General features: G+C 32.8%; 1 non-coding gene across 1 annotated transcript; it reads left to right on the forward strand.

The window, feature by feature from the left end:
* The first annotated feature begins 991 nt into the window (after positions 1-991).
* On the forward strand, positions 992-1,063 carry TRNAQ-CUG (transfer RNA glutamine (anticodon CUG)). The gene has a single exon. It is a non-coding gene; the product is annotated as a tRNA-Gln (tRNA).
* Positions 1,064-10,242: the final 9,179 nt, after the last annotated feature.

Below are 10,242 nucleotides of genomic sequence, written 5' to 3' on the forward strand. Positions count from 1 at the left end.
GATATACTAATGTGGTGGAGACACAAGGAAGGGAAATAGTACTTGATCTTGGGATGAACAAAAATACCAAGATAAAATCTTGATGAAAATCTGGATGAAGATCTTACAGCGAAACACGTGCAAGATAAGAGAGATAATGATGTTGGCAGTCCAATGAGGGACGAGATAAGGGGGAAACATATGGAAAATCAGAGTAATTTCTTCTGATATCATTTTAATATCACACAATGGAAGTGTGTATTTCCCATAAAGAAAAAAAATTGGAAAAAATATATTATTTTGAATCAATCCTACAAGTATCTTGGGATTCTCAACATATAACCCAACCATTAACAGTTAGTTAGAGAAATGTGGGATTTAACCTCTTGAATCAAAAACAGAAAAATAAAGTACTAAAGAGTCCCCAAAAAATTTACATTATAGTTTAACAATCTCTTCTTCTTTATCACACGATCTAAAAAGGGTACAAATAGAAGGAAGAGAATGAAGAAAAGAACCTACATCAGATTTACTAGAGGATTGAGCATAAATTGAACCAAGAAATTATGAGGTTCTTTTCCTTACTAAGAAAAGTTCTAAAAGTATCATTTTTTCTTCATGTGTTATTGGATCTTGTAGCTTTGTGGGGGAAGGGTGATGATTGTCGTCATTTTTGTGTGAAAGGTGGTGGATGAGAAATGATGTAGGTTTTGAATTGTGTTTTCTACGAATGGGTTGATTTTGTTCGTTTGGTTTTTAGTAATTGACGATAATGTTAGGTTTTGAGTTCTTTAAGGAATGGATAGAGGAACAAGGAATGTAAAGAGTACGATTTTGACATGAAAGAAGCATTTTTTTAAAGTGAAAATAGTGATAGGTATTAATAATGGTTAACACTTTTGATTACGTTTAAGAAGAAGAGGATCTCGAATATCTCCGAGGAGAAACATATTTTCAAAGATAAATACTAGTTTGTTTAAATAAATTAATGTTAAAATATTGGCAATAACAAGGTTCCATGGTCTAGCGGTTAGGACATTAGACTCTGAATCTAGTAACCCGAGTTCAATTCTTGGTGGGACCTTTCATAATTTATTTTTCGTTTCGGTCTTTTGTTCTATGAATGAGCTAGACCTATATTAACACTCTACAATATCTAACTAATTTATAACTATCTATAAGACCTTTCATAATTTATTTTTCGTTTCCTTTCTCTATAAAATGATTTGGTCTTTTGTTCTATGAATGAGCTAGACCTATATTAACACTCTACAATATCTAACTAATTTATAACTATCTATAAAGGAGATACAAGTTTTTGGGCTATCTTATTTTTAAGACTAATTTACCCTCTAACTCCTTTTTCTTAGAAGTTTATGATAAAAAAAACTAATATCATTAATTTCTAATCCACTTACTACATGATAAAAATTGAATTTGCTTTCAATTTTGTTTAAACTATGGTTAAAATTTCTTTCAATTATGAAGAATTAGTTCATGCGAAAACGGTTCTTCATCTTGCTCAATCCCTAAAAAAATTGCTTTCAATCATTCATTTCACAAATTTATATTCAATCATTCACCATTTAGACTCTCTCTCAATTGTTTGGTAACATGATAATCTAAGAAATATTTAAAACTTGAAACCCAGTTACTTTATTATCTTTATATGAGTAAATATGGATCAATTTTTTTCTCTTTCAACCATTGATTCCACAAACATAAGATATTTGGAGAGAGACACATTGTAACATAAAAAAATATCCTCAAACTTACTCTCAAAATCATAAACTTCTTTCAATAATAAACCATTATATTTGTGGCCTCGGTGAACCTATATTTTGAATCTTATTTGTGCACACCTTATACTTAGTGGTTTCGTGTGTGTGTGGGTATATATATATATATATATATATATATATATATATATATATATATATATATATATATATATATATATATATATATATATATATATATATATATATATATATATACATATGTATATATATATATATATATATATATATATATATATATATATATATATATATATATATATATATATATATATATATATATATATATATATATATATATATATATATATAGTCACCTTATAAAGGTTATGAGATACCATATTAGCATATTCTATAGAAAACTTGGCATAAAAAGTATTGCAAAAAGACGATAAAATATTTTGACACAATGAAACTAAATTTTGTGTTTGTTTTAATTAAAGAGTTGAATGAGTTCACTACTCCTTTAGCATCCAAATGTGAAGACGGTCAACCTAAGATCCAGTCATCCCATCCATTTTATAGATGCTAGTAAATCCACTGCCTTAATAATATTAATATCAAGGAGAGGTTAAACTACAATGCTTATAATCTATAAACATGTTGTGTGCTCCTTAGGAAAACATTAATTTTGACCATGTTGTGTTGCTACAAGAACGCGTTTATGTTACACCTTATAAAATTGTGAAGAGTCATTGTCAAGTATGTATTTATTGGTGTTATTGTTATCTCAGCTCAGATTTTCCTGATCTTTGATGAGAAATTCTCCATTTTCTCATTAAGCATTTACCGCGGTAAGTAATTTCAGTTTCTCTTTTGCTTATGCTTTCTCTAATTGTCGCATTCTCGCTCCTTTATAAGTTTGTTGTGGATATGCATTGCTCCTTCTTCGGCATTGTCTTAAGTAATCTAAACACTTGATGTTTAATGCTCATGTGTTGTTGATTTGATGCATTTATAAAATGTCACAAGTTTAAATTGTACCAAATCTGAAAACTTTTACTGCAGAATACTAATATAGGTTTCATTGTCTTCCCAGCCTTTGTTGTACCATATAAACTGGTCCTCAACATTAATACATTTATCATTTAATCTAGTCTAAGATGAGAGATATGTAGGTGTTAAATCATCGGTCATCCCCTTTTGTGTCTAAGTGATCAATGTTTTAGAGTTTGTTGAGGAAGAACTTGTAAGAAAGGGGTGTATCGAGTACATCTTACACTATTTGAATCACATTTTCGTCTCATGTTTTCTACCTCGGTTGTAGTAAGTTTATAAGAGTTAGATCTAAGTTTAGAATTGAAAGAGATGATAGTAGAGTCATGCTTTAATGAGTTATTCGTTTTCCATGGAACGACTCACGAATGGTTTTCCAAATTAATATATAGTTTTTCCTTTCTTTTCCTCGAATATGTCACACCTCAGGTAATATCATACATTTGAAAAGTTGTAGAACTAACGAATCTAATCTTGTTATCATTCTTTGACATTATTTTCCTATAAAAGCTATAATAAAAAGGCATAATTAGTCAATAGGTCTCATAAGTTAATTTTAAGTTCCGCTTTAGTCCCTTAATAAAAAATTATTACAATTTGATCTTGTAATATTAGTTTCGTTAGCAATGTTTTCGTTAGTTTAGCTGAGAAAATGTTAGTATTTGCCAACATGGTGTGCCAACTATGTAATGACTCATCAAACTGATAAAAAATCATTATTTAAGGTTGCTTGTGTTAGAGTCAAGGTTGTGTTGAATTTTCTTTAAGGTTGTATGCGTTAAAAAAAACCTCCTCTTGTGTTTACTGTCTTCCTCAACCATATTTTGTATGTTGTCTGCGTTAGAATCAAGGTTGTGTTGAACTTTCATCTTATATCTGTTTTTAGGGTTATAACTCATTTTCTTCAATGTCAAAGTTGTCAAGCAGTGCTTCTATTGGAACAACTAGGTCGGTTATCCGTATAAACAAGATAAGGGAGTGTTATTGCGAAGAAAAAAGTGTCATTCGTACTGTGGGTGACATGAACAGTGTTAATTTTGGGGGGAAATGTTGGGTTTCTAGAAATTACAGGAATCATATACATAAGGGATGCAATTATTTCAAATGATTAGATGACGACATTATTGATGAAAGGGGTCTGAAGATTCAAAGGCAAAAGAAGAAATTGTATAAATTGAAAAGTGAAATCAGTCAGACTAGAGGATTGTTGAAAGTGTCCATTATGGTTGGAATATTGAGCTTACTGTTGAATGTTGTATTTGTAACAATGTATTTTTAGGTTTGGATTTTGTCAGTCTATGAATTTATCTGTCTTTTATGTGTATTTGTCATGAAATGTATCTGTCAACATTGTTATGTATGTTGGTTGCATTTGGTGAACAAAAGCACCTTTATGTAATAAGTTTACGAATGAAATGAATTTTCCATGATGTTATTAGTGAAATGTTACTTTTGTTTCAAATGAGCATACCGTAACAACTGTAATTTTGTGTAATGAGTTTATATAACATAACCATAAGTCATAATAATGTTGACAGATACATAATTTTGTAAGTTTGTTTCCAATGAACACCTCTGTGAAATGAACAAATGTAACATAACCATAAGTCATAACAAAAGGTTTCTTTATAATTCGTAACAAAAGGTTGCATTATAAGTCATAACAAATGTGGCATTATGAGTCGTAAGTCAAAAGCTACAAAATAGGAATTGCAAGCCATATGTTACATAACACAACCAACAAACATGACATTATAAGTCATAAGTCATAAACAAGAAAATAGGCATTGTAAGTCATATGTTACATAACAGAACCAAAAAAAGTGGTTAAGAACATAGAATAAGTATTAGGGTTGGCTAAGAACAGGTTTTAGGACTTTTTGAAGTCTCCTTTTCTTTTTGGGTGGTTACTGAGTTAAACCTCCAGTTGGTGTTGGCTGACTTGAAGTAGCGGGTGGTGATGGGTGACTTGAAGCAGCAACAATTTGAGTTAGCTGACTCAAAGCAGTAGTTGGAGTAGGCTGAGTAGCAGCAACAGTTGGGGTAGGTTGAGTAACAGCAGTTGGGATAGGCTTAGTAGCAGTAGCAGTTGGGGTAGGTTGAGTTGAAGTTATAGGCATCTTGCATGTGGCCTTGTTGTGACCATCCTTATGGCATCGAATGCATTTGATACAAAAAAATTCTCGTTTGAGTTGTGACTCATTTCTCACTTGTTCTCCAGCCTCCTTGTTCCTTTTCTTCTTGGGTCTACCAGGTTGCCTTTTTATAGGGGGTGCAGGTCAATATCATTTGTTTTTGTCCAAGAGATTCCTCATTGACTGGATAAATCATTAGTCCATAGCAAGCCTCATAGCACTCGTTTTTGTAATATTCAGGTACTAAATCATCAACTTGTAAATGTTGATATTTCATGCATGAAATTGCATGACAGCATGGCAACCCTGTCAGCATCCACATTCTACATGAACATGCATGCTTTGATAAATTAACAGCAAACTTTTCTTCATTGAATGATATATGCCTAATCTCATAGTCAAATTCACATGCACACCTGTTACAAATGCAGAAAACAATTATGAAGTCAATGTTATATCAAGTCAATTGTTAATGTCTCAAACAAATATGAAGCATTACCTAACAATCCAATTGTTTATTCTTTGTGATTCCTTTTCCAGCTTCTTTTTTATATTTGGTAGAATGTTATCATCAAATTTGGCAATCTTCTGTCTGTTGGACTCCCACCTTTGCATCAGGTACATTCTTATCTCTTCAATCATAGTCACAATAGGTTTGGTTCTTGCTGCTACAATATTGAGTTGAATGTCTCTGACATGTTGTTCACCAAAGTATCACACCTTGGAATAGTTCTAAACCTTGATTTGCTCCAAAACCTCAGTGGAATCTTCCACATGTACTTGAATGCCTCTTCATTAAAACTTTTCATTTCACGCATTATTTTTTCCCAAGCATTTGCATGACTGACAGTTGCATCCTTTCACATCAGTTCCTTTAATTTAACACCTGGAAACTTCTTCTTGAAATTGCTATATAAGTGCCTAACAAGAACATCACATAACAAGAATAAGTGCCTATATCAGTCAACTTTAAATTAGGATTTTCTCTTACATTACTTTGAATATTTTTGCCCAACCATTTGGAATTAAGAAACCTAACCTTATAATCTCTATTGCATATGTGCTTGTCCATAATTTTTCTCAACTGCCAAGTTTCTTCATCTTGTAATTTTTTAAGGTATGACTCCCATGGACAACCTTTTTCCATATGACTCTCATCCTCTTGTTATCATTTTTCTTAAATTTCAAGTTTCTACCTGAATAAATAGCATTTGTTCTAACTGCCTCTTTAAATTCTAGCAAAATAAGTCCATAATTTTCACTTGTAATCCTCCATTGTTTTTGGAAGCTTGAATGTTGGAAAATCATCTTTTAACACCTCTTCATCTTCACTATCATACTCTTGAGGTAACTCATCCCTATCATATTCCTCAATGTTAATCAAATCTCTAAAGCTTTTATTTGGAACCTATTCACCTCCACTATCAATTGAGAAACTACCTTTAACTTCTTCTTCCACCTCCCTTTGTTTCCTTGGTCTCCCAACCTTGGTTTTCCCCTTCCCTTTAACTTTTCCTTTTCCATTCCCATTTCCTTTAACTTTTCCTTTGCCCTTCCCCTTTCCTTTGCCATCCTTTTTATCTACAACAATTTCTTCACCAATTCATATAGCATCTTCATCAGAATCCTCAATGTTCACATTCAAAGCACTGTCATTTTTATTACCACCATCTTCATCTTCTTTGTTACATTACAGACCCTCATCTTCATATTGGTTACAAATAAGTCCCTTAGCTACTGGATCTTTTTGAACACGTACCATATAAGGTGTTCCATCCAATATATCATCTTCTTGATCACATAGCATATAATCAGTGGTCCCCTCTAAAGTAATATCCATTGTTTCATCCTCAGACACAGTGTCCCCCTCCAAACTAACATCCTGACATGAATCTTTTTGGTTAATGCCCTCAATGGTCCCATCCAAATTTACATTCTCAAATGAATCTTCTTGGTCAACTGCAGTTGTATCTTCTATAACAGTGGTCTCTCCTTCATAAATATTATCACCTAGATTATTCAAATCTTCAAAAGTTTCTTTTACACCATTATTCAAATCATCCAATGTGTCATCTTCCAATTTGTCTTCTTTTACGCCATTGGATCCTACACTATTTTCTAGAGAAAGTATTTGCTTTTCTTCATAAACTGGATGCATGACATATAGATGTACATTATCATTTATCAGTGCAATCATTTTTATTCTATTTGTTCCTGCATCATCTTTTAACAACACTAGCTCATTATCATCCATTGCATCATAATACCACAAACTCTCCACTTTTGAGTACCCTAAATCCTTTAACCCATCCAACACCTCAAAATAACTCCAGAAATCAGGGTCAACTTGCCAAACCTCTTATAACCTGTTGTAATCTAATTTGTTAAACTCAACAAACATACCCTCGTGATGGATAACACACTCAAACTTATCACTCATGACCTAGTTACACCAAATAATGTAGAAATGTGTCTTCGAAGTAAAAGAAAATGTTAAAGGTTTACTTTTTAAAATAGTAAGCACATAAACGTACCTTAGACTAGAAATGAACAATGGGGAAAGTTGATAAGTAGCGTCTTCTTTGTAGCTCCAACTACCATCGTCTTCTTCGCTCCATGTTCTTCTTCTTCGCAGTAACTAGGGTTTCAGACAATGATGGTACAACTATGAACTAGAGTTCAGAGATTATGTTTCTAAAAGAGAAAATGATATTTCATACTTTACATTAAAATAAGTGTATTAATAATTGAAACAACAATAATAATATGTCATATCAGTAATTCACTATGCCACGTTGGCATTTTTTAACGTTTTTCCACTAGAATTTAACATAAAGGACATATAAGGTTAACGGAGGTGTCTTAAAGGACTATATTGTAACGTTTTTGAATTGAAGGACTAAATAGAAAACATAAATTAACTTGAGGAACTAAAAGATGAATTAAGCCTAATCAAAATGTATAAACTCTGAAACCCCATATATACATCCTTTTTTTTTATATCCATCTTCTCCCATGAAAGATATCAAACTCCGTTTCGGTGAGCTTGATGTTACACCGCCACAAGAAATTCATTATTTTTTAAAATTCATCCCATATAGAGGATGAGGTCAAAAAAATGTTCATGGAGTAAATTGGTATAGCTTTAAGGAAAAAAAGTTATCTTTACCTTGATTGCTTTTTGTCCACCCCACTTTTTGATCTTCTTACACCTTATTTTTTTATGAACTTGAACAAATTATGTTTTATTCTCCTTATCGTAGATAAGAGGCCTAAGTATTTATTGATGCCCAAAATTGACCTAGAGTATATTTCCTATATTGAATTTAACTTCCACATTCACAATATTTCTAAAGAAGACCTTTGATTTTTGAAAGCTCACTTATTGACCCGAAGTCTTTTACAAATGGTAAGAATGTTCTAATGGGTCATCTCGAGGGGGAAGCATATATGTTGGGTCAAGCGTTCACCTAAATATCAAAGACTCGCCCAAACAAGTGAGAGAGACACGAGATATTCACAAAAAACCTTAAGGTGATAGGTGTATGGGTCCTCTTACTTATAAAATGCTCAACCTCCACTTTTCTAAGCAATATGGGACTTAGAACTCACATTTGTTTCTCAACACAACTCACACTTGTTTCTCAATAATCTCTCTCTCAAATGTGAGTTCATCCATTATGTTCCCTCTCAAGCAGAAGTTATTTCATCCACATGCTTGTACTGCCATTGAAATACACCTTTATCTCGTCATGGGCACTTCAACAGAACACGTCGTATGACCATCATGTCAAGAAGACTTTCGACATAAGGAGCTGATCCCTTGCTCAAAACAGGCTCTGATACCACTGATGGCTCATCTCGAGGGAGAAACATACACATTGGGTCAAACACTCACCTAAAGATCAAAGACTCATCCAAGCAAGTGAGAGAGACACCACATATTCATCCAAAACTTTAAGGTGATAGGTGTATGGGTCCTCTTACTTATAAAGTGCTCGACCTCCACTTTTCTAAACAATATGAAATTTAAAACTCACATTTGTTTCTCAACATAATTCACATTTGTTTCTCATGTTCTACGTACAAACTGTTTCTCCTTATTTTTTATAATGATGAGTGATACGTGATTATATTGATTATTAATGAAGTTCACATTATAGATTAATCGAATACATATGAAATAGGTTAATGAACACTAATCTTGATATATTTTTTAAATCGTTAAAGTACGAATCTTTTACCGTTGTTACAAACTCTAGTGAATGTTACTTTTCACAATCGAAATTCTTTGAAACCCTTACTTAAAACATTGTTAACTGTAGAACAGAGGTGATATCGCACTAATCCCTTTGGAGACAATATAAAATACTTAGCCACCGAAAACAGTTTCAACGAAATGGTGTCGTTGTCGGGGATTAGCGTTTAGATATTGCAAGCATAGCAACAATTTGTATTGTTTTAAGTCATTTTGTATTGTTATAAACTATTCTATTTATTATCTCTCTTGTTTGTTAATTTTTGTGGTTAGTGTTTCAGAACTTTGTTTATGCGAGGAAAGTTACCGAAACATCAACTTTTTTTTGATCCTGAGATTGAAAGAACAGCTCGGAAGCTCAATAGAAAAACCAGAAAGAGTAGGGAACTAGTCAAACAAAGAAACCAACATGAAGGAACTTCAACTTCTACTTCTTCAACAACTCCTATTAGTGAAGAAGCTATGGCGGAAGAAGTAATCATAAAAGGACCTTATGTCAATAGCCCAAGAAGAAACGCTCATGTTGTTCGACCTACGCAAAATGCAAGAAATCATGAGATGAAGACCGGATTGCTCCAAATATTATATGTGAATCCTTTTACCGGTCTTGACCATGAAGATCCATATACTCATTGTCGCACCTCGAAAAAAATGGGGATACGACTTCAAAGCGAAGCGCGATCGCACGCTCGCAATGATGGACTGAACAGAGTCGCCACCGAACTTTATTTATTCCTAAAAAGGAAAGGGGAAATATCGATAAAACCCAGGACAAAATAAAGGATAAGATATGGTCATCGCAACCAATATCAGGATTCGGGAGTCGATTACGCAAGGGGAAGGTATTAGCACCCCTCACGTCCGTTGTACTCAACGGGAACCATTAGGTCAATAGTGTGCGTTAGTGTTAGTTAAAATATTAGGCTTTTCGAATTATCATGTGGGAAAGGAAGAATAAAAGAAAGGAAAATGTTTTTGGTTTTTTGACGAAGGACTAAACCTAAGTTTTTTATTAGTGGGCCTGACAAGATTTACAAATCCTGCTCCTACGTATCTCAAAAGAGAAATCAAGGCT

This window comes from Lathyrus oleraceus, chromosome 7, assembly GCF_024323335.1.
Source record: "Lathyrus oleraceus cultivar Zhongwan6 chromosome 7, CAAS_Psat_ZW6_1.0, whole genome shotgun sequence".
Lineage (NCBI taxonomy): Eukaryota > Viridiplantae > Streptophyta > Magnoliopsida > Fabales > Fabaceae > Lathyrus > Lathyrus oleraceus.